The 26,271-nt window shown below is 40.7% G+C and overlaps 1 protein-coding gene and 1 pseudogene across 1 annotated transcript in view; one reads left to right on the top strand and one right to left on the bottom strand.

The window, feature by feature from the left end:
- Window positions 1-26,271, bottom strand: part of LOC149222677 (glycerophosphodiester phosphodiesterase GDPDL6-like) — a 378,163-nt gene that overhangs the window by 94,338 nt on the left and 257,554 nt on the right. The window lies entirely within an intron of this gene.
- On the top strand, window positions 18,479-19,563 carry LOC149222678 (25S ribosomal RNA; annotated as a pseudogene).

Here is a 26,271-nt window from a genome sequence, read left to right as displayed (position 1 = left end):
TCCACCCAGCCAAACTGAGTAGAACCTCGCTACTCGGTCGAGTAAGCTTCTTTGTTGAAGCAGACTGTTCCCCCGTGCCCAAAAACCTCTGAACAATCCGCGCTCTTCCTATGGATAATTTTAGTTTATGATGTTCTTCCTCCTTCAGTTTTCCTTTCCTCCATTCTTTTCCTTCCTCCCGGCTCCCCCTTAAAATTCTGCTTAGTGGTTTTTATTTGGTTTCTTGGCGGTGGTCGCTCTTCCACCAGCAGCCCACTGCTTAACCTTCTGGTGACACCTTCCATGTCACGTATCATCTAAATCTCTGTTATGGTCATGTATATATATTATATATTTATTTCATTTATAATTTAATTAATTATATTTCTTTTATGATTTAAAGTACTTTTTAATATTAAGATTATAACATTATACTAAGTACCCTTTTTAATTAATTTCTTATATATATTTTTAATCATTTTTTAATTTATTAATATAATTTTTTTATTAATATTCTGAAATATATAATGTATATAGCCCTCTTTTAGTATTTACCCATTAATCATGATACATTAAGCAGTATGGGTGTTGATGGATGAGTAGAACCTCTATTCGAAGAAGTGTCATGATATTTAATACTTATAGTTAAATAAATACTAGTGCAGTGTATGCGACACATGCATATGTAGCTATCATATGCATGCATCGTATGCCTGCTATTATTCTTGCATTCTCTATATTTATAGATAGGTCGTTACATTATTCTTCTTCAAAAGAGGGCTGACTTCACTTATGACAGCTGTAGGAGCAAATTGACGATGTGGCATGTACTTAAAGTGATGTGTAGGTGAAAACATGAAAGAATAATGATGTGTCAAGCCTCAACGACCAAGGTCAAGCACCAAAGCAAAGAAATCAACCCTTGATTCATTACAACAATCAAGATGAAACCCAAAACATGAAACTCTCCACCTTCAAGATAATTGTTGCGGGTCAAAAGGTCAATTCCAAGAAGACATTGAGCAAGAAAAGGAGACATTGGGCCTCCTAAGGAAACTAAAAGTTATTGCAAATCACTCCAAGCCAATTTGAAGGGAAACATTGCACATTTCAAGCAAATCAACGTCCTATGTTTGACGTCACTTCATTTACTGGAGTCTTTATGACCCATTTTTTATCATAGAAACTCATTCCCATGCTTCATGGAAGTGCCATGGAATCATGGTATGGACTTGGGCCTTCATTTGAGGCACATTTTAAAGGTTAATTAGCAATATTTAAGGTATTACTAGAGTTGTTTTGAAGGTGTCGCCCTCTTTGGAAGATGTATTCACCACTCTTGAGGGTTTTAAACAATGTAAATCATTTTTTTTATGTAATGACTAAGTCTACAAGCCTTTTGTGTATGAGAAGTCAATATTTTTGGAAGATTCTTAGACATTTATAGGGAACAAAAGAGGGAGATACGTGGAGATCCTCGTCTATAAATTGAGAGCTCCCTCTCCTCCCAAATTATTGTGAATTGTTAAGATCATTATACCAAAATGTAATATTTTCATGAAACTTTGGTGTCAACTACTGAAGTCTCTCTTCCTTGGTTATCTACATATTTTTTATAAGGAATTATTGTGATGCTTAAAACTACTACACGGCTACATAGATTGATCCATTGAAGGGGAATTTTGTCACTTGGAAGGAGATGCCAATCATTTGTTCTCTCATTTCTCTCTTGTTGGTATGAGGTAAGTGTTGAATCTCCTTGTTAGGCCATGTTACCCATCAAAAGAGAGTGACTCCAAGGAGAAAGATTATCTCCCCTTTGGTCATGTAATATTCCTAGTGGAAATAATATGTGATAACAAAGATAAAATCTTAGACATGCAGCCAAAAATTAAAGCACGTGCAGAAATGTTAGCACGCCAAGAATTGCTAAGCCATATTATTAATATGATCAAATGGAGTACAATGAGTTGGAACAGGTGAACTAGGGCTTGCTAAAGCAAGTTGGACAAGTCCCAAGTGAGAAGAGTGTTGCCCAAGTGCTAGAAAGTGTACCCTCCAAACCCTTGCACTAGCACAGTAATTTTTGTTGCTTTTGGCTAGAATGGAATAGGTGTTTGACACCTCTAGAGTGCGTAGAAAATTCTGAATTTTTCATTGTAGGCTCCTCACAATAGACACACAAAAACCCAGAAAGGGTTTGAGCTCCTTCCAACCACCTCTCGGACCCCTCTTCTAGAGCGAATTCCTCCTCAGCCAGTCAATTCGCACTCCCTGGGAATTCTACCTGATTGGGTGCCAAAACCTCAAGAAAATCCTCCCTATATTTCCCTTGATGACTCCTTCCACAATCAGTTGAAATCGCCTGGCCCCTTCCCCACTTCTAATCAACGTCCCTCACTGCGTGCACATGCCAAAGACCCTATTAGACAGCCTCTGCACACTAGCTGGAAATGTAAACTTTCGCCTATGTGATACTCTCAAGCTCTGCCCTGCAAACCACTAAAAATATCCAGTAATTAACCTGTAGAATGATCCTCCAAAAGCCCGGAAATCGACCTACACTGTAGTTGCTTCCCCAAGCAGTGTGAGTTTATCTCTCTACACCAATTTTGCTCAGAAAACCAGTTCGAACCACCTGCAAATGCCTCCGTACAACTCCAAAATAGCAATGAATCTCTTCCTAAGGTGACACTCCAGGTTCACCGAAGGGAGAGCTGGGAATCTCTACCTGGAAACTCCCTTGTGCTAGCAGCACCTTTGTTGACTTGGCTCAACAGCTCAAGCAAACAATGGTATAATCTGTAGATTGACAAAAAGCCCCAAAATGAGATAGCTCTCCCCTATTTATCTTGGCTACCTCCTTCTCCCTTGTGGGCCCCATCAAGTTGACCCCTTTACCTCCTTTCTCTCTCCAATTTGATTTTCCTCCAAGGGAGTTCGAATTTCTCTCTCTAGGGGTGGCCCCCACACTCCACTAACTTCTAAATTTTCTCCCACCTTCTAATGTTTTCCCAAAATTGCTTAACTCATCAAAATTGCAAAATTGTAGGGCTGCCTTACTAAAATTTTATTAGAGGGAACATTACAGTCCTCCCCTCCCAAATGTTGCTTGTCCTCAACCAACTGTAGCGCTAGGTGTTGTAATATGTGTTCTCCTTCCCATGTAGTGTCCTCCTCTGGCAGCCCCTTCCACCGAACAAGATACTCCTTAATGACCCTGCTACTAAGCTTCCTTTCTCTCACCTCTGTTATGGCCTCTGGTACCAGAATCAAATGCCCCTCATCATCTAGTGGCTGTAACTCGGTGGCTGTTGTGACCTACTTTCCCAATGTTTTTTTCAGGCAAGAGACGTGTAATACATTGTGCACTTTTCTCCTTGGTGGGAGCTCCAACTCATATGCCACCTCCCCAACTCGTCTAATTACTCTGTAGGGCCCATAAAACGCGGCTTCAACTTCTCTGCTTAAGAGTGGACTGCCTGTAGGGTTGGAGTCTCAAAAATACTAAGTCCCCAACCTCAAAGTGTCTCTCTACCCTGCCCCTGTCTGCATATAACTTCTATTGGTTCTGGGTTGTTTGCAAATTGTCCTTAAGAACTCTAAGGATATCTTGGCTCTCTTGAATCCAATTTTTGGCCCTTGAGGCCTTGCTGTCTCCAAAAACCATGTTAGCAAAAGTAAGAGCATCATAGCCATACGAAGCACGGAATGGAGACATACTTATAGACGTGGTGGGGTGGTGTTGTAACTGCTTGTTGACCACGACTGGTCAACTTCCCATGCGGTACACACTCTTTTCTTGGCAGAAAGAGATAGCACCTGAACGACGTGTCCGTGCCAGCCTACAGTCATCAGCAGCTTGATCATTTCAATTGTAAACCCAGTCTGCATATATGAATTGTAAATAATCTAAGCAGATCAGAGTCATGTATGTAAAATTGCCTAGGTGGACCTAACTTTCTATGATAATCTATGTCCCGGAAGGTTTTTCGTCTCACCGATCCATGGATCGGCAGAGTTTTCCTTCAAACCTGACCCCAAATCCGGGATGGATTTTGTCATTAGAACTTTAGGAGAATCCTAGTGTGTTAATCTGCTAGATTATAGTTGTGTCGCAGAACTGGGTGATTTATGAGGGTCTGTATTAAGTGGGTTTGTCCCCTTGAGATGTAAATTGTAAAAAGTCATCATGAAATGTGTCTTGAGGGTTGAAAATGTTTTAAATCCCCTCGTGAATCCTAAGTCCTAGGTCCTAAGTGATGTTTCCAAAGGCTTAGTTCGATGATCCATTTAAAAAATGAAATAAAATAATAAAATGAATAAAAATTAAGAAATTTAAAAATTTTAAAAATAAAATAAATAATAAAAAATTAATAAAAAATTAATAAAAAATTAAAAATTTAATAAAAAATAATAAAAATTTAAAAATTTTAAAAAATGAAATAAATAAAAAATAATAAAAAATTTAAAAAAAATAATAATAATAAAAAATTAATTGAATAAATAGACGGATGAGATCAAGAGATGTCTTGATCCTCATCAACGGTCGAGAACATTTCTACATGGATCATTCGAACTAGCCGTTGGGATCATTTCCTTTATATAGAGTCTTAGGTGGTCATTTCAGATTCATTCGATCTGTGAGTCTGATACTGAAAAAGCTCTCTTGTAATCTGATTTCTGGTTAATAAAAGAAGACTTTGGGGTCCATATCTTGCTGGTGTTACTCTCTTAAAATGCTGTGAGATTGTTTCATTTTCTGCATATGTTATTTTCAGCCGTTAATAATAGGTTTTCGTAGAGTATTGTGAGCGCAGGTATCTTGTTCACTTGCTGGGGTTTGGGTGCTGTTAGGGTTTCTGAAGTAATGGCAGGTATCTCCATTACTTCCTGAGATCTAGCAGCATTTTGCCCTCTTTATTGGCAGTTGTTTTGAGCTGTGCAGAAAACATCATTGAAGGAAATTTTGTGGGCGTTCGGGGAAGTTCTCGGCTGAACCAGCCAACTCCCGCAAGCATTTTATGTTGAGCCCAATCGGATTTGATCCTGGGTCTATCATTCGGTTTATTTTTTCTAATTTGCATGGGAGATTTTCTGAAGTTCTTCACAGTGACAATCTGAAATCTTTGTTTCTTTAAAATATCTCGTGCTTACCGCTGAATCTGGCTGTTAAGGGGCCACATTTGTAAATTAATCAGTTGTTTAGGGCTTCAAATTTTTCTGATCTAGGGTTTTAGATTTCTTTGCTTTATGTGATTTTGATTAGGGTTTTCAGTGATTTTGTCCTTTTCAGGTTACCAGAAACAATGACATGAACCAGTGATCAGCAAGCTAGCGAACCTGTGGACTCGCATGCCTTTCGATACTACGCAGTCACTTATGCATTATTATCATGAAAGTCAAATCTGTATCATGTTAATGGAATTGATCAGTGAGGCTGTCACAGCATAATCTCTCCTCCAAAACCGCTGACAAATTCTCTGCATTAATTAAAGACAGAAGGTGATATCCTGAAACGTGGTTGCATCGAATTTTTTAACATGTCGGCAGCAGGGTAAGTCCAAGCTTCATCGATCCTCAGCACGCCCAAAATCGATCCACTACAAGCCCGCAGCTTCTCCATCGACCTGTATCACCATCGATTTGCATCACCATCACATTCGCTGGCTTTACGTGTGTTGATTTCGGGGCAACCTTGATTACGCATTGAGGCATTTCATCGAGCCAGGGCTACGGCTCAGAAGTCACGCAGAGCTCAGGGTCACGATTTTCGTTTCAGCTGTCGACTCAGCGTTGGGTATCCGTCGAAAGAAATAATCTAGGCCATCAACGCAGGTAAAAACGCTTCTACGCAGTCACAATAACCTGCAAACTCTCACCGAAACCCGCAGGTGAAATCGATTCATGAACAGGTAATCGAATTCGATCCGGAACAGGTAATATTTCGCTGTTTTATTGTGTCACGATTTCATTGCTGTGGTTGATTTGCCATTTAATATCGGCGTTAGCGTAGTCGTAGGGTTAGTTTAGCATAGGTTCGTTTTTTTTTTTTTTTTTTTTTTCTAGGATTTTAATTTTAAATGTTACGTATATGGTTTGGATTTTAATTCTTTAATCGTTTCATTTTTTAGATTTAATTTCATAAAAAAAATTCAAAAAAAAATTAATTTTTTTTTTTTTTTTTATATAGTTTTGTTTTATATGGTATTTAGAGCTTAGAGTGTTAGTTTTTTTTTAGAATATAGATTTCAATAGCTTTTAGTTTAGAAATTAAAAATTTTGGGTATCGTAGTTTAATTTCTATTAAAAAAAATTTTTTTAGGCTTTAGATTTTAACTTAGATTTGAATTCAATTTTTTTATTAGTTTAGTTTCAAGTTACATTAGGTTATTTAAATTTAGATGTTAGGCTTGGTTAGGTTTTATTTTTATTTTTTTTAGATTTAACTTTAATTAGATTTTTAGATTTTAAATTTTTGTTTTATTTTTTGTTTTAAAATATAAAAAAAAAAAAAAAAAAATTGAGAAAAGATTTAAATTTTTTTTGAAAAAATATTAAAATTTTGTGGAAAATTGGTTTTGCCAGTTTCAGTGGTTTCTCATGTGATATCTGTCATGCTAAACTTTCAAGTCGAGATACGAACACGATATCTGGTTAAAGACTCTTGTGGTGGTTTTAAAGTAATAAGGCACTGGTCTGCTAAATAAATCAAATCTTTTAGGTGCTTATCTTAATCGTATCTCGTGTCTCCCAACCAACTGGCCGACAGTTGGTCTCATCATCTCACAGGGACTACCCCCCTTAGCCGCGGGAGACAGGCTTAAACGGAGGGATCGGGGATCAGAGTGACAGCCCCCGGTCTGAGCGTTGTCGTGTCAATCTGCGCGACAACATTTTTTGGCGCCGTTGCCGAGGATAGAGTTTTTCTGTCCTTGGTTCTTACATTTCAAGCTTTTTCTGTGTCTAACTTCTTGTTCAAGTGGCGACTCCACTTCCTATATTATCTGCAAGATTGTACACTAGGAGACATCCAAGCAGTCTGTGCAACCCCACTCTTGATCCTGAAAAGGTTTACAGGGTGCGATCACACAAACTTGCTTCTCGTACACTCCTTGCAAATCTTGGACAAGAAGCCCTTTCCGATATTCATTTGCTCTTTAAGGGTCAAGTTAGGCGCAGCACCATGAGTCTGTATGCCCCTTGTGATTTTTCTAACATTCCTGGATCCCCCAACGCTATTCCATCTGTTGGGTTAGACAAATTGCCTAATTTTCAAGGAGATAATGCCATTACTGTTAATTCCCACTTGCGAGATTTCAATATATGGATGGCTAAGTATGCTAGATCTCCTGATTTTGATCATGAAGATGTCAGGATGTCTCTTTTTGTCTTGACTCTAGCCGGTGATGCTTATGACTGGTTTACAGAAAAACCTCCAAATTCATTTAACTCTTTACAATCAATCATAAATTCATTTAGAGAAAAATATGGACATAAGAGAGAGGGAAGACATCTTGTAAGAGCTCTTACTCTGATAAAAAAGAGAGAGGATGAAACTGTTGAAGAATTTAATAGAAGGTTTAATGGTATTATTAGAGAATTACCTCAAGACTATAAACCTACAGATAAAACTCTCCAAGATTTTTACATTGATGCCTTTGGTCCTGAACCATCTTATGAGTTAAGGCGTGCTAAACTTACTGATTATCGAGATTGCCAAGCCTTAGCTGTAGAACTTGAAAAGGACAAGGCAGCTTTTGGGAAGTCTGAAGTCCCAGGTTTTGATAGGGCTGCTACGAAACTAAAGGAACCTAAGGGAAAAGCAGTCCAAGAGCCAGAAAGTGAGCTTGTTCTTAAATTGCTTCAAAAAATTGAAACTATGGAAATTAATCATAATAAGGAGATAAACACTTTGCAGAATAGATTGATTCAGATGGAAAGAACGCAATCGCAAAATTTTCAGCCTCGAAATAATAATAACAAAAATAATAATTGGCAAAGAAGAGGTCAATCTAGTGAGCAGAGACCCCTAACCCGCTTACTAATCTGGTAGATGACGCTCCTCCTTACTGTCGTGCTTGCGATGCTTTTCACGAAGAGTCCTATTGTCTCATTATCAGAAGACTCTTGGATAATGGAATGCTTGGGACAGGTGAGCAAATAAACGTAGTAGGGAGCAAGTTTCCTGTGCCCATGAATGATTGGATAGAGATTAAGGAAAGGAGCTATGATGTTATGGATCCTTCATCTGCTTTTAGTATTAATAACCTTGAAAATGAAGATGACATTTTGGCTAGGTTATATGGTGAGAAACCCTCTCCTGAGAAAATTTTAGAAATTGCTAGAGATAGGGGTTTGACATACCAGAGAAGGGATAAAGATCAGAGCGGGAATCAAATTCCCCCTCGAACTTTAAACCCTGGCATAAACTCTGGAATAGATGTTGATTTGGGAAGTTGGTTTAACAATGCGAAAATTTGGGTTCCTGTATCTGAGATCGCTGAGATCCCTTCCCAAAAAGACAAGTTACTAAAGGCAATTCAGGGTCCTCAAGTCAACACTTCTCAGCAGAAGATTCGCGAGGTTGACTATCATGATGCTCCTATTTATCTGCAAAGCGTAGATGCTGATAACAAAGATCATCAACCCTTCTTTATCACCTTATTAGTCAATGGGTATAAATTGAATAACTGCATGTTGGATTCAGGCGCATCTGCTTGCGTTATGACTAAAAGGGTCATGGAACAGCTTAACTTAAGAGTTTCTAGACCCTACTATAATATATGTGCTATGGATTCTAAGAAAATCGAAGTACATGGTTTAATCAAGGGTTTACAAGTTCACCTTTCAGTTTACCCGGACATCATGGTTGTTATGGATATCGTTGTCATTGATGTACCTAATGCTTGGGGTATGCTGTTATCTAGAAAGTGGGCCTCTGATCTAGGAGGAAGCATTCAGATGAATTGGTCATATGCTATGATTCCTTCTCCTAGCGGTGATGGTTTTGTTAGGATAAATAGAGAGCCCGAGAGGAAAATTCATGTTGAAAATCCTAAGAAGCCTCATAACGAAATAATTAGAGAACAATCTGACATCGGGAACTACTCTATCATGTCCAATTTCATAATTCCTCCCGATGATGATATTAAGGATCTTAAGGATAACGTCTGGTATATGTACTTCGATGGTGCGTCCTCTAGTCATGGTAAAGGTGCGGGAGTAGTGCTTAAATCTCCCCTTGGTCAGATATTCAAGTTTGCCTATCGCTTAGAATTTGAAGCAACCAACAATGTCGCTGAGTACGAAGCTATATTGTTGGGTCTTGAATTGGCCAAAGCTTTGAGGATTAAATTGCTTAGCATCAAGGGGGATTCCGATCTGGTTATCATGCAACTTAAAAACAAATTCACATGTAGAAATCAGAGATTAAGAAACTATCGAAATGCTGTGTGGGATACTATGGAGCACTTCGATGCCCTTAACCTTGAAGCAATCCCTCGAGAACAAAATAGTTTGGCGGATGAGCTTGTTGTAGCTGCCACAACTTTCCAGTTATCTGATGAATTAATTAACGATAAAATCAAAATGGAAGTAATATTTAGACCATCTGTCCCAGATAACTCGGAGCATTGGCAAGTTTTTAACGACGAAAAGCAAGCCATCCGTTTTCTCAACAGTTTGGATGAGTTTGAGGATTTTCGGATAATTTCTCAGGAGAATGGATCTTTAAATCATGAACATATCATAAATCCTACTCCTAGAAATGTGGTTGCCTTAGAGCAACATTTTGATCGGCATAATGCCACGAAGCTTAGAGAAGAAAACAAGATGGACCCAGGCAAGTACCTCGAAATCAACATTGGTACTTCCGAAAATCCGAAAATAGTTAAAATTGGTAAAGGTACTAGTTTGGAGGAAAGGAAAAAGTTAACTGATTTACTTCATGAATATAGAGATGTTTTAGCTTTTTCCTATGATGAATTAAAAGGCTATAGGGAAGATGTTATGGAGCATACTATTCCTTTAAAGGACGAGAATGCTAAACCCTTTCGGCAGAAACTTAGGCAAATTAATCCGAAATTAGCCCCCTTGGTCCAGAAAGAGCTTGCTAAGATGCTTTCAGCAGGGATCATCGCTCAAACTAGGCATTCGACATGGTGTTCGAATTTGGTGATTGTTAGGAAAAAGAACGGTTCAATAAGACTTTGTGTCGATTTTAGAAACCTTAATCTGGCATGCAAAAAGGATAATTACCCTTTGCCAAACATGGAAACTTTGTTGCAAAGAGTAACTGGGTCTGGAATGATGTCATTGCTAGATGGCTTTTCTGGGTATAATCAAGTTTGGGTTAAAAAGAAAGATCGACACAAGACCACATTTACAACACCGTGGGGTACTTTTGAATACATCAGAATGCCATTTGGGTTAACAAATGCTGGGGCTACTTTCCAGAGGGCCATGGATTATGCCTTCAAAGGGTTAATCGGGAAAATTATCGAAATCTATCAAGACGATCTTACTGTTTTCTCTAAAGATGGTATCAGTCATATAGATCATCTTAGGCAAGTTTTCGACAGATGTAGAGAATATGGAATTTCTTTGAATCCGGCTAAATCTATTTTTGGGGTAACAGAAGGGAAATTACTCGGTCATATCATTTCTAAGGAAGGAATCAAAATCGATCCCGAACGAGTTGAAGCAATTCAAAAGATTCCTCTCCCGCATAATCTTAAATCCCTTCAGTCTTTCCTTGGAAAGATAAATTTTATTAGAAGATTCATCCCGAACTATGCAGAAATAGCTAAGCCCATTCAAAATCTTCTGAAGAAAGATGCAAAATTTGTCTGGCAAGAAGAGGGCAAAAAGGCTTTCCAAGAAATCAAGTCCGCTATTGCAAAAGCTCCTGTCTTGGTTAGTCCTGACTATTCCAAGGATTTCATGATTTTTTCTTTCGCTTCTGAAGATACCATCGCCGGTGTTTTGCTTCAAAAGAATAAAGAGGGTCACGAGCAGCCTATTGCTTTCATGAGTAGAGCACTTCAAAACTCCGAATTGAAGTACAATACCATGGAAAAGCAGGCTTATGCCTTGGTCAAGTCTCTTAAGCATTTTAAAACTTATGTGGGTTATTCTAAGATCATTGCTTTTGTCCCACATTCTGCTATTAAAGACATATTAACTCAAACTGATTGCTTAGGGACTCGTGCTAGGTGGGTTACTAAGATACAGGAGCATGATTTAGAAATTAGACCCACCAAGCTGATCAAAGGCCAAGGTTTAGCTCAAATGTTAACAGAAAGAAATGAAAAGACTCTTGGTTTGTTTTGCCTTGACGATCTATCTTCACCAGAATTGAGAAGACTAGTAGAGCATGAATGGTATAAAGACATAGTGTACTACTTAACCAATCTTGCGTGTCCTAACCACTTAGTCGCTCATAAGAGAAGGGCTCTTAGACTAAAAGCCACTAAGTACTGCCTTATGAAGGATGGCCTTGGATGGAGAAATCCTGAGGGCATAGTGCTTAGGTGTGTTGACGATGTTGAGTCCAAAAGATTGATCTCCGAATTTCATTCAGGATTTTGTGGTGGTCATTATGCCGCTAGAACTACCGCCCACAAAATCTTAAGAGCTGGCTATTATTGGCCTTGGATTTTTTCTGATGTGCACAAGTATGTTAGAACGTGTCAAGCCTGTCAACTGTTCACTGGGAAGCAGAAGCTTGCTGCCCTTCCTCTACAACCTGTTATTGTGGAGGCACCTTTTCAACATTGGGGTCTGGACTTCATAGGGAAGTTCCATGAAAATTCTAGCAATGGCTACTCATGGATTTTAACTGCTACAGATTATTTCACTAAATGGGTCGAAGCCATCCCTGATAAGAATGCCACTGAAAAAGGTTATTATGGATTTCATTGAAAATAACATCATTACTAGATTTGGTGTCCCCGCTAAGATCACTACGGACAATGCCAAGGCTTTTAATTCTTCAGAGTTTACATCTTTTTGTTTCAAATATGGCATTGTTTTATCTCATTCGTCGAATTACTATCCTCAGGGTAATGGTTTGGCTGAATCAAGTAATAAAAATCTTATAACCATTATCAAGAAGATAGTAGGAGATAACAAGAAGTCTTGGGACAGCAAAATCAAGTATGCTTTGTGGGCAGACAGAATTACTAAGAAGAAGTCTACTGGTAAATCTCCCTTTGAATTAGTTTATGGCTTGGATGTTACCTTACCTGTGCACCTAAAATTGCCAGCCTATCAGCTTCTCCAAAAATTTTCCACTAATAAAGATGTTGTTCAGAATAGGATAGATCAGATTGTGGAATTAGATGAGGCTCGTCGGACAGCTTTTGAGGCTATATGTAAAAATCAATCTAATATTAAGAAAAGCTTTGATAAATGCTCTCGATCTAGATCTTTGCAGGTTGGAGATATGGTTTTACTCTGGGATCGCAAAAATGAAAAGCCGGGAAAACATAAGAAGATTGATAGTTTGTGGTTGGGACCATACATCATTAGAGATATAGCCGGGCCAAACTCATTCTACTTGAGCAGATTGGATGGCGAACCACTTGATCTACCAGTGAACGGCCAAATGCTCAAGTTGTTCTTCAGAGATGATATCTGATGCCATGGGGCATCTTCTGTATTGTATTTCTATCCCTACTCCTTGTCTTTTCAGCATTTCATTTCTATTTTTAGGATTAGATTTACTTTTCATGTTATTAGTTAGTTAATAAATGAAGAGCTTTTATCTTTCCTGTGCTTAATGTATATGATGATTTTGGACGGACGCTACTTATATTTTGTTGTGTGTTGCATGGATGCAGATTCTGGATTCTCACATTCCTACAGAGCAGCAACGTGTCCCCAAGTAGAGCCAGATGTTGACCACTACTGGTCAACTTCCCATGCGGTACACCCTCTTTTCTTGGCAGAAAGAGATAGCACCTGAATGACGTGTCCGTGCCAGCCTACAGTCATCAGCAGCTTGATCATTTCAATTGTAAACCCAGTCTGCATGTATGAATTGTAAATAATCTAAGCAGATCAGAGTCATGTATGTAAAATTGCCTAGGTGGACCTAACTTTCTATGATAATCTATGTCCCGGAAGGTTTTTCGTCTCATCGATCCATGGATCGGCAGAGTTTTCCTTCAAACCTGACCCCAAAGCCGGGATGGATTTTGTCATTAGAACTTTAGGAGAATCCTAGTGTGTTAATCTACTAGATTATAGTTGTGTCGCAGAACTGGGTGATTTATGAGGGTCTGTATTAAGTGGGTTTGTCCCCTTGAGATGTAAATTGTAAAAAGTCATCATGAAATGTGTCTTGAGGGTTGAAAATGTTTTAAATCCCCTCGTGAGTCCTAAGTCCTAGGACCTAGGTGATGTTTCCAAAGGCTTAGTTCGATGATCCATTTAAAAAATGAAATAAAATAATAAAATGAATAAAAATTTTAAAAATAAAATAAATAATAAAAAATTAAAAAATTTAATAAAAAATTAAAAATTTAATAAAAAATAATAAAAATTTAAAAAAATGAAATAAATAAAAAATAATACAAAATTTAAAAATTTAAAAAATAATAATAATAAAAAATTAATTGAATAAATCGACGGATGAGATCAAGAGATGTCTTGATCCTCATCAACGGTCGAGATCATTTCTACATGGATCATTCGAACTAGCCGTTGGGATCATTTCCTTTATATAGAGTCTTAGGTGGTCATTTCAGATTCATTCGATCTGTGAGTCTGATACTGAAAAAGCTCTCTTGTAATCTGATTTCTGGTTAATAAAAGAAGACTTTGGGGTCCATATCTTGCTGGTGTTACTCTCTTAAAATGCTGTGAGATTGTTTCATTTTCTGCATATGTTATTTTCAGCCGTTAATAATAGCTTTTCGTAGAGTATTGTGAGCACAGGTATCTTGTTCACTTGCTGGGGTTTGGGTGCTGTTAGGGTTTCTGAAGTAATGGCAGGTATCTCCATTACTTCCTGAGATCTAGCAGCATTTTGCCCTCTTTATTGACAGTTGTTTTGAGCTGTGCAGAAAACATCATTGAAGGAAATTTTGTGGGCGTTCGGGGAAGTTCTCGGCTGAACCAGCCAACTCCCGCAAGCATTTTGTGTTGAGCCCAGTTGGATTTGATCCTGGGTCTATCATTCGGTTTATTTTTTCTAATTTGCATGGGAGATTTTCTGAAGTTCTTCACAGTGACAATCTGAAATCTTTGTTTCTTTAAAATATCTCGTGCTTACCGCTGAATCTGGCTGTTAAGGGGCCACATTTGTAAATTAATCAATTGTTTAGGGCTTCAAATTTTTTTGATCTAGGGTTTTAGATTTCTTTGCTTTATGCGATTTTGATTAGGGTTTTCAGTGATTTTGTCCTTTTCAGGTTACCAGAAACAATGACATGAACCAGTGATCAGCAAGCTAGCGAACCTGTGGACTCGCATGCCTTTCGATACTACGCAGTCACTTATGCATTATTATCATGAAAGTCAAATCTGTATCATGTTAATGGAATTGATCAGTGAGGCTGTCACGGCATAATCTCTCCTCCAAAACCGCTGACAAATTCTCTGCATTAATTAAAGACAGAAGGTGATATCCTGAAACGTGGTTGTATCGAATTTTTTAACATGCCGGCAGCAGGGTAAGTCCAAGCTTCATCGATCCTCAGCACGCCCAAAATCGATCCACTGCAAGCCCGCAGCTTCTCCATCGACCTGTATCACCATCGATTTGCATCACCATCACATTCGCTGGCTTTACGTGTGTTGATTTCGGGGCAACCTTGATTACGCATTGAGGCATTTCATCGAGCCAGGGTTACGGCTCAGCAGTCACGCAGAGATCAGGGTCACGATTTTCGTTTCAGCCGTCGACTCAGCGTTGGGTATCCGTCGAAAGCAATAATCCAGGCCATCAACGCAGGTAAAAACGCTTCTACGCAGTCACAATAACCTGCAAACTCTCACCGAAACCCGCAGGTGAAATCGATTCATGAACAGGTAATCAAATTCGATCCGGAACAGGTAATATTTCGCTGTTTTATTGTGTCACGATTTCATTGCTGTGGTTGATTTGCCATTTAATATCGGCGTTAGCATAGTCATAGGGTTAGTTTAGCATAGGTTCGTTTTTTTTTTTTTTTTTACGATTTTAATTTTAAATGTTACGTATATGGTTTGGATTTTAATTCTTTAATCGTTTCATTTTTTAGACTTAATTTCATAAAAAAAATTCAAAAAAAATTTAAATTTTTTTTTTTTTTATATATTTTTGTTTTATATGGTATTTAGAGCTTAGAGTGTTAGTTTTTATTTAGAATATAGATTTCAATAGCTTTTAGTTTAGAAATTAAAAATTTTGGGTATCGTAGTTTAATTTCTATTAAATTTTTTTTTTTTAGGCTTTAGATTTTAACTTAGATTTGAATTCAATTTTTTTATTAGTTTAGTTTCAAGTTACATTAGGTTATTTAAATTTAGATGTTAGGCTTGGTTCGGTTTTATTTTTATTTTTTTTAGATTTAACTTTAATTAGATTTTTAGATTTTAAATTTTTGTCTTATTTTTTTGTTTTAAAATATTAAAAAAAACAAATATTGAGAAAAGATTAAAAAAAAAAAAAATTGAAAAAATATTAAAATTTTGTGGAAAATTGGTTTTGCCAGTTTCAGTGGTTTCTCATGTGATATCTGTCATGCTAAACTTTCAAGTCGAGATACGAACACGATATCTAGTTAAAGACTCTTGTGGTGGTTTTAAAGTAATAAGGCACTGGTCTGCTAAATAAATCAAATCTTTTAGGTGCTTATCTTAATCGTATCTCGTGTCTCCCAACCAACTGGCCGACAGTTGGTCTCATCATCTCATAGGGACTACCCCCCTTAGCCGCGGGAGACAGGCTTAAACGGAGGGATCGGGGATCAGAGTGACAGCCCCCGGTCTGAGCGTTGTCGTGTCAATTTGCGCGACAACACTGCTCTCCTAGGTGAAGCCACTTCACCCATGCATGTTGTAGCTTGGTAACATCATTGTGAAGGTATCCTTCCATCCATTTGTTCACGATCTCAGTCTGACCATCCATCTGTGGATGGTAGTTGGTACTAGGTGTAAGCTCAATCCCCACAAGGCAGAACAAATGTTTCCAAAACCATCCCATAAACCTACTATCTTTGTCACTAGCTATGGTCTTGGGGAGACCATGTAGTCGGAATACCTCCTTGGAAAACAACTTGACCACCTATGAGGCTGAATACCGGAGGGTATGGCAAAGAAATGGGCATACTTGGTTAGTTTTTCAACCACTACATAAATGCAATCTTGCCCTTGCACTGCCAGCAACTTTGTGATAAAATCCATAGACACCCTCTCTCATTTCCTCTTAGGGATAGGGAGAGTCTGTAGTAAATTGGTTAGGTGTGGCAGCTCTCCCTTGTTCCTTTAGCAAGTGTCACACTCTCGAACGTGCCTCAATATGTCCTCCTTGAGGCCCTTCCAAGTAAAGCACTCTCTGATGGTCCTATATGTCTTGGTGAACCCCTGATGTTTTGCTAATGGGTGATCATGGGAAACCTACATTATCTTTTCCTACAATTGGGAGCCAGGTACTAAGTAAATCTGGTCCTTGTAGTAGATCACCTCATTCATCACCCTGTACATGTCATCATCTGCCATGTTGTCTAGGACCTCACATGCGTGTTGATCCTTGGAGTACTAGACCAATAGTTGCTCTCTCCAGTCCGAAGTGATGTTCATGAGTGAGAGTGTTGCCAACATCCTAGATAATGCATCTGGCACAACATTTTGCTTGCCCTTGAAGTACTCTATGTCAAAATCATATGCTTGGATCTTACTAACCTACTTTTGTTGCCTCTCATTCAACCCCTTTTGCTCCAATAAAAATCGAAGGTTGTTGTGGTTAGTTTTCACCTTAAAATTGTTGCTCACCTAATACTGTCGAAACTTGCCCAACGCATGCATGATGGCCAACATCTCCTTATCGTATATAGAGTACAAACTCTTGTGCTTATAAAAATTCCAACACCGGAATCCTATTGCAGCAACTAGAAATTATTCTCCTAATTGTTAATTTTATTTAATAATTTATTTGTTGTTTGCTATAGCAAATACTGAATAAATGACAAGGCAATCTACACAAATAAAAATGCGGAAGAATAAACAATGGCAGAAATGTTAGCACACACACATAAAAATAACACAGTTATTTTTGTACAAAAGTCCCCGTAAACACCCAACTTGGGAAAACCGATGCAACAGTTGAGGGTTTTATTATTATGCAATAGTGAAATTTGAGTACATCTATGGATGTCAAACTGGCAATCCAATCAGCAAGTATTTGACATAAATAATTAGAGAGAATATTTCTCTCACCCCACAAGCAATCCCGACACTAGCCTCTACAGAAATATGGTCATCTAAACCCCAACGTCAGCACTTTTGCGTTGTCTCTCCCACGTGTGGCTCGATGTTGCCTTTGTGCTAGTTGTCTAGCCTGCGTCTACTGTTGGAAGTGACTCTCCAACACTCTGGAAAACTTTCCCGGCCTCTGGAAACTGAATCGACTTCCTCCCCAACTAATTCAAACTGCTCTACGTCAGCCTCTGCGCTGCTTCTGCGTGGATCACTTTTGTCACAGGTTGCTGCCTCTCCGAATCTGGAAAACTTCCTCCAGATCACTGTCCCTACCCCTCACTCACTGCTTCCATCTCTAGCTCTCACTGACAGCTGACTGTTGCTACTCTGGAAATCGATTTGCTTAGAAATCAAACCGCTCAAGTGTTTTCTCCATCACCACATCGACCTTCTCTTATAACCCTATTTTGGAGCACCAACAGCCAAGATTAAAACTTAATCAATGGCTAGGATCATATGTGGATCGATCCGTGTGAATTTCTAGATGATTCACATCTTGACCTAATTAATATTGATTAATTAACCAGTTTTCCTAAGTTTAGACTTAGGAAACATTAAAAAAATTGGTTAATAATCTAATTAAGTCACTTCTAGGCGAAATTTCCGAAAACGATTTCTAGGTTTTGGAGATCTCATGTGTCCTAGCCTCTCCACAAAAATTCAAGGCTATAACACATCCGATGCTATAAAAACTAACACTCCTTATTAGCGACGAATATGTTTTAGTGCAACTAGTAACTACACACCTTGTAGCAGCATCCTGTCTGTGCATCGCCTCCTGGCATGCTGTTGATCTCTGGTTGTTGCTGCTCACCAACCACTGCACAACTCTAATATACGTTGCATTTGTGTTGCTGCTTACACTACCATATTTCTGCCAACACTGCATCTGCACTGCAACTCCCTCTCATCTGTTGCTCTACAACTGCAGCATCTACAACTGAAAAGCATCCAAAATACTGAATCAACTGTGATCAGTATAATGCATATGTCACCCAAGTCCTCACTGTTACTAGCTACTGCATTGCCTATTGAACACTCTATGTTGTTGTTGACTCTACATTGTGCAGGGAAGCTGACGGGCGAGATCCCCTCTCTGGGGGGTGCATCGTCGACCGACCTTGAGCTTATGCGAAGGGTTCGACTGCGAACAAACCTATTGGGACTCGAAAAATGGTGAACTATGCTTGAGCGAGGTGAAGCGAGAGGAAACTCTGGTAGAGGCCCGTAACGATATTGATGTGCAAATCGTTCGTCTGACTTGGGTATAGGGGTGAAAGACTAATCGAACCATCTAGTAGTTGGTTTCCTCCGAAGTTTCCCTCAGGATAGTTGGAGCTCACGCGCGAGTTTTATCAGGTAAAGCAAATGATTAGAAGCATCGGGGGCGTAATACAGAAGACCTATTCTCAAACTTTAAATAGGTAAGAGGGTGTGGCTGCTCCATTGAGCCGTGCCATGGAATAGAGAGTTCCAAGTGGGCCATTTTTGGTAAGCAAAATTGGCGATGTAGGATGAACCGAAAGTTGAGTTACGGTGTTGAATTGCGCGCTAACGTAGACCCCACAAAGGGTGTTGGTTGATTAAGACAGCAAGACGGTGGTCATGGAAGTCGAAATCCGCTAAGGAGCGCGAAACAACTTGCCTACCGAATCAACTAGCCCCGAAAATGGATGGCACTAAAGCATGCAACCTAGACTCGACCGTCAGAGCAATTGCCTAGCTTCAATGAGTAGGAGGATGTGGGGATCGTTGAGAAACCTTGGGCGTGAGCTTGGGTGGATTGACCTCCGGTGCAGATCTTAGTGGTAGTAGAAAATATTCAAATGAAAACTTTCAAGACTGAAGTGGGGAAAGGTTCGATGAGAACAACACTTGGACATGGGTTAATTGATCCTAAGAGATGGGGAAGCCTTCTATCAAGGGTGCACTCTGCATGAGCATCGAAAGGGAATTGGCTTAATATTCCCAAACCGGGACATGGCTGTGGGCGGCAATGTTAGGAAATCCAGAGAAGTCTCCCCCTAGATACTTTGTATCCCAACTATCTGTCTCGGGTGAACCTCCCGCGTCCTATTGCTTCCAATGAAGGCATCAAGGGATAACACCCAACTCCTCTGCATCTGCAAACAATGGAGAAGTGAGAGAGGCGCGCGAGTCCCCACGAATATCATCAAATAAGGCTCATTTGCGTCATTATCGATCCTGGGTGAATGATACCCAATGGCATCCCTGTCTTCTCTATCGGGTGCTCTCCCTGGTGTTAATGCTCCAAAATCACAATTGGAAGCATCACACATCACTACATATGGCCAAGCAATCATGTGCTCCCTTGCATAAGAACATGTATCTTCGTGCCCCTTGGCACAGGAATCCACCCAGTTGCACACCTTTGTGCATTGTTGGACAACACTACGAGCTGCCATATCATCCTGATTCATCTGGTATCCCTCCTGTGACGATGTAGTCGTCACTCCATGCGAAACTGTTGAATTTTCTAAGTCTATCCATTAGAAAATTAATCTGTATTCTACTGGTTCATTTCTTCTACTTGTAAATTCTGAACAAGTTATTTAAAACATTTAAATACCGAAAGAAAGACAATACAGTCACAACATCTACAGATCATCAGCTGAAATAAAACAAACAAACAAGTGACACCGTTATTTTTGGACAAATGTCCCCGGAAAAACCCAATGCGAGAAAACCAATGCAGTTATTCTGAGGGTTTATTATTATGTAGTATTTCCTTGAGTACAATTGGGTGCCTAACCGGCTCACTCGACAGAGAAAAAATACACGGCAGCAATACCTCTTTATTCGGAAACAGGTATTCAAAAAATCTATCCCACGAAACCCTCTCCAACGACTCTGAAGCTCTGCACTAACCCTTCTGGCCTTTGCGTCAGCCTCCTGCTACCCTGCGTCAACCTCAAACATCTCTCTGTCAGCCCTCTGAGGCACTGCGCAGCCTATGGGACCCTCTGCATCACTCCTGCAGCCTCTGCATGGATGACACAGTCCCTCTGGCCTCTACGTTGTCTCTTCTAGGCTCTGCGTGGCCTAAACTGGTTGCTGCCTCTCGCTCTCTGCTTTTGCACTGGTCTCATAGCATTGTCTTTGCCTCTCTATCCAGTACTCACTGCCCCTCGCTGTTGATCACTAATTCAACTTTGCTTAGCAACCCTGCTCTAGAAAAATGAATGACTGGTCACTCTAGTGTCTTCTCCAACTAACCCTCAAGCCTCCTCTTATACTTTTCATGTTGGTCCTTCAACGGCCAAGATTAAATCTCTAATCAACGGCTAAGAATAGATTTGGCTTCATGCATGAATTTTGGAACCTTCTAACGCAGTTTTATATTAATACCCATTAATATTTTATTTTTCCTAAGTTTAGACTTGGGAACTCCATTAAAAATATTAATTATGTTAATATCTCCCAAACTGGGTACAATCTGTCCAAACCATTTCTGGGTCTTGGAGATCTCATGTGCTTTAGCCTCTCCACCAAATTTCATGGCTAAAGCGCATCTGATGCTACCCCAAATCAACACCCCCTCTTAGCGAGGAATGTGCTCTAGTAATACTCCATACTAAGCATCACTCTGATTATACGACATCGGTACCTATGCTGATGCTAGGCCTCCCTGCCCAACATCCTCTACACTGCTGCATCATGTACTCCTGCCCACGACTCTGCCACTGCCACTGCCATTGTTGCATCCGTACGGCATCTCCCTCTGCATCTGTGCTGCTGCTGATCCTTTCTCCCAACACTGCATCTACATTGTAACCCCCTCTCATCATGTCACATCGTGCTACTGCATTGCAACTCAGTTAATGAGAAGTAAGTAACTGATCCACCCAACTTCTGACATCCCTGTCACGCTAGAAACTCTATCTGCCGCTAACAAGTGCTCCCTCTACTGACCTTTACGCTGCTGCAACAACTCCTTGCATCTCGCACCGTTGCACACCTCTCTGTGCCATCTTGCACCGTTGCAACACTCCCATGCCTCTCGCACTGTTGCAGCCTGCTAGCCTCGTGTTGCCCGGGGACTCCTGCATTGTAGCACTCTCTGCCGCTTCATTCGCATCCGTCTCTACCAACATCTGCCAGTCCTGCTACTCCTCTTTGGGGCTCCCATAGCAAGGTATAATCCAAGAGGTTGGGTACCTCAAGGATCCTGCCCCTCATCACCTGTAGAGTTCCTGACTACAGCTCGATGTCTCCCCACTTCTTCTCTAGTGGCACATGAGCACTCATGGCACAATCGTCATCCTCCTCGACTTCTTTCTCCACCTTCGCTGGCGTTGCCTTAGAGTCAGACGCCTCTCCCTTGTTCTTCTTCCTCGGACACTAGTTCGCATAATGACCCAGTTCCCCACAGTGGAAGCACTTAACCTTGGAGAGGTCCTTCTTCCTCCTCTTCTCCTGCTTTCCCGCAGATGCCAGAGCAACATCCTCTTCCTCTTCCTTCTTGATCCAGACTCCTTTGTTGCTACATCCTGTCTTGCTCAGTCGTCTAATCTCTTCTTGACGAAGAGCCGCCCACAATTCTTCCCAATCTAGAAGATTCGCCCTGCCCAGTATGCTCTGGACAAATGTCTCCCACTCCTCGAAGACTATGTTTAGTGTGGTTCTTACCATCAACACCTGATCCAATGTGGTCCCTATGGAAGTCAGTTTGTCCCGAATCTCCTTCAACCAACCAAGGAAAAGATCTATCTGCTCTCCCTTCTGCATATGGTATGACCGTAGCTGATTCTCAAGTAGCATCTTCCTCTGCATAGAAGTATGTTGGTACAACGTCTTCAAGGTATCCCACATTTCCTTTGTCGTCTCCTTCTCGGCAATATGTTGGACCACATGATCCTTGACCCCATCAAGGATGATGCATTTTGCCTTGGCCATTGCCTCCTCATACCTTTCATTAGCTATCGAGTCAACTGGGACAGTCATTACTCTCAAGGCGAAGCCCTTGATGCAATGTTTGTCTAGAATGGACAGGATCCTGGCCTTCCAGACCATAAAGTTGAATGCTTCGTCCAACCTATCCTGATCCCTCAACCCATTCACGACCATCTCTTTGATCTTCTCTGTCGACTCCTTCGAATCTCTCTACTTCTTGCCTGGAAGTTCTCAGTTCGACTCCTGTTGAGTGTCTCTACTTCCCGTTTGGAAGTTCTCAGTTTGACTCCTCCAAGTCTCTCTACTTCCCGTCAAGAAGTTCTCTTCTGGACTCCCTCTAAGTCCCGATTTCCCTCCTGCAAATCCTTCTGGCAACCATCAAGTTTCCCCTCTTCGATCGTTTGTGCAACTGCAACATTGATCCAAATTCCTTGGCTAGAAATCTGCCTCGATAGCAACTCCCTCTACCTTGATTTTGCCCTGTTAGGTACTGTTCTAACCACAATACCGCACCAGCTTCGCTCCTGCAAACTACCCACAGCTTCTTTCGCCCCAGCAACTAAAGGATTGACCCTTTTGGCTCTGTGCAATCCCGACAGCAGCAAAACAACTCCCTCAGCCAACTACGTTAGCCCTCCTGGTCTCTGCGTGAGCCTGTTTCTGCCTTCTTCATCCTCTATGTTGGCCTCTCTTAGGCCCGGACTGATGACGCAGTCCCTCTGCGTCAACCCTTCCTCTATCGCTTTTCGCAAGGATCAGTTGTGTCACTCGGGATAGCTGAATCTACTGCAAATGCTTTGCACAGCTGATGCCTTCAGCTTTCCTATGATCTGCAACCACGCTCTGATACCATGTTTTTTTCTAAGTCTATCTGTTAGAAAATTAATCTATATTCTGCTGATTTATTTCTTCTACCTGTAAATTTTGAACAAGTTATTTAAAACATTTAAATACCGAAATAAACAAAACAGTCACAACATCTATAGATCATCAGTTGAAAGAAAACAAACACACAAGTGACACCATTATTTTTGGACAAATTTTCATGAAAAAACCCAATGCGGAAAAATCGGTGCAGCTATTCTGAGGGTTTATTATTATGCAGTGTTTCCTTGAGTACAACTGGGTGCCTAATTAGCTCACTCGACAAAGAAAAAATACACGGCAACAATACCTCTCTATTCGAAAAAAGGTATTCAGAAAACCTATCCCACGAAACCCTCTCCAGCGACTCTGAAGCGCTGCACTGGCCCTTTCAGCCTCTGTGTCAGCCTCCTGTTGCCCTGCGTCAGCCTCAAACCTCTCTACGTTAGCCCTCTGAGGCACTGCACATCCTCTGGGACCCTCTGCGTCACTCCTGCAGCCTCTGCGTGGATGACGCAGTCCCTCTAACCTCTGCGTTGTCTCTACTAGGCTATGTGTGGCCTGAATTGGCTGCTACCTCTCGCTCCAGTACTCACTACCCATCATTGCTGATCATTGATTCAACTTTGCTTAGCATCCCTGCTCTAGCAAAATGAATCACTGGTCACTCTAGTGTGTTCACCAACTGATCCTCAAGCCTCCTCTTATACTTAACCTGTTGATCCTTCAACGACCGTGATTAAATCTCTAATCAATGGCTAAGATTATATTTGGCTTCATCCATGACTTTTGGAACCTTCTAACCCAGTTTTATATTAATACCCATTAATATTTTATTTTTCCTGAGTTTAGGCTTAGGAACTCAATTAAAAATATTAATTATTTTAATATCTCCCAAACCGGGTACAATCTGTCCAAACCATTTCTGGGTCTTGGAGATCTCATGTGCTTTAGCCTCTCCACCAATTTTCATGGCTAGAGCACATCCCATGCTACCCCAATTCAATAGAAACCTCGAGTTGGTGTGAATTGCTCCTCCTACTCCACAGTGTAAGCCTGCACAACACGACACTCCTCCATGCACCTTTGTGCTCCTCTGCAAAACACTGAACTTTGTGGCATGACTAAACACCTACACCAACTATCGCACCACCCTACATCATCGGCCATCCTACATGCGTCAATGCATCCACTACTCTGCTAGTGAATCTACCATAATGTGGGCTACAACTCCTCATCTGCCCTAGTAGACTTGGGTGGCCTAGCTCCTCACATGCTAATGGGAATGACACTACTATGCCTAGCCTCACTAGCTCCTATGTCCAATATGCCAACAAGAGAGAATTGTCTCCATACAATGCCCCATATGATGGTTTGTTGATGCCACCTCCTTCGACCAGCCCTTGCCAGAGTATGCTACTCTCCCTGTGACTCCATGCACAACTAACATACTCAAACAAATCATGGAGTCTGCCTGCTTTCCTGTCAATCCAACGCATCATTAATGTTGATGGAGATCTGAAAGTGTGTAGACGCTCAATCACCGAATCTACCACACTATCAATACCCACACTAGCCAAATCCATAACATGGTGGGCAATCCCACCTAGATCCCAACAACAAATTGGCCCTCAAGCTCCATTGGTAACCCACAACCCCTACTGGTCTATGCTCCCGGCCATGAATATATCTAGGCACCTAACCAACTCCATCGTGTACCAACTCAATATCTCTCGCCATCCAACCCCATGAGAGGGATCGAATGCACGAACACCCGTACACAGTACAATGCCTCCATCCTATGGATGTTGCACCCTACGTAGCTCATCTCGCCTCGTCTCGCTAGTCTAGTCAACACATATAATCTGACTAGGTAACTCTGCCTCTCTCTCACCAATGTGCAGAGATAACCTATTAGTGTTGCAAGTCCCATCTATATATGCTTGAAGAGGTTTCTTTGACGCTCCAATACGTACTCCTCTAGTTGTGTCGCTAGGGAATCCAATCGTTCCCCAGCGCGAGTCAGTTTGGCAATTGACTTGGCACAAACCACTCTCACGCCCTCCAACTCCTCATTCTACCATAGAATGGCCTCCCGAACTGTCGTGGCCTTCCTTTTCAATGCTAGAAGCTTCACTTGGAGTTGTTGAAATTGTTGTGGGCAACTAGCATCTGTAAACTCAATCACAACTCTGAATACCTCTGTGTTTCCTAGCACCTCATCAATGGTGGATGTCTCCCAACACCACATCAACTTGTGGTGCGTTGCTATCCCCTGAAAACTCAATCACAACACTGGGTACCTCATGTTGATTTCTGGTAGCTCTAAGTCTCAAAATTTGTAGGGAGGCTTAGGCACGTGTATTCCAAAGAACCCAGAAAGCTTTTTGGGAAATTCCACCCAGAAATACTTTTATTAAAATAATTAATTATTTTTAAAGGAACCCTATGTCTAAACTTAGGAAAATAAAATAATTAAAGGGTATTGATTTAAATTGTGGGTGTAACTTCTAGAAGAAGACGAGGATCAAGTAGAACTGATCTTAGCCATTGATTAGGTTCAAATCTGGGCCGTTGAATGTCAACGAGAAGATTATTTAAGGAGGCTTGAGCGTCATTTAGAAAATACACAGAGAGTTCAGAGAATCGATTTTTTGAAGTAGAGTAGAGGAGCCACTGGGAAATTTTCAATAGTGAGCTATTGCAGTGAGGGGAAGCGATGGTTGGGTTGGAGTATCTTCTCCAAAACCCAGGATAAGCAGCAGAGAGAAGCAGAGAGACACCAGCAGGGTTGACGCTGGGCCAGAGGGGCCCACACAAAGCTTCACGTTCAGCCAGAAGGGCTCACGCAGAGATAGCACAGTCATCCAAAGCAAAGTCTGAGTTTTGTAGAGGAGCTGACATTTCTGAGTCGGGAGGGTTGGAAACTGCTCTAGAAGGCAAGACGTTTCCCAGTTGAGCTGACGCAAAGCCTAAGGAGGCTGACGCAGGGCCTATGTAGGGCCAACGCAGAGATAGCCGAGGATAGTTGGTTCGACTACCGGA

Source organism: Pinus tabuliformis, chromosome Q, assembly GCF_031772625.1.
Source record: "Pinus tabuliformis cultivar Carrire ecotype Pingquan chromosome Q, CPIR1, whole genome shotgun sequence".
Classification (NCBI taxonomy): Eukaryota; Viridiplantae; Streptophyta; class Pinopsida; order Pinales; family Pinaceae; genus Pinus; species Pinus tabuliformis.
Note: the sequence above shows the minus strand (reverse complement) of the source record. Positions and strands in the feature narration are given on the sequence as shown.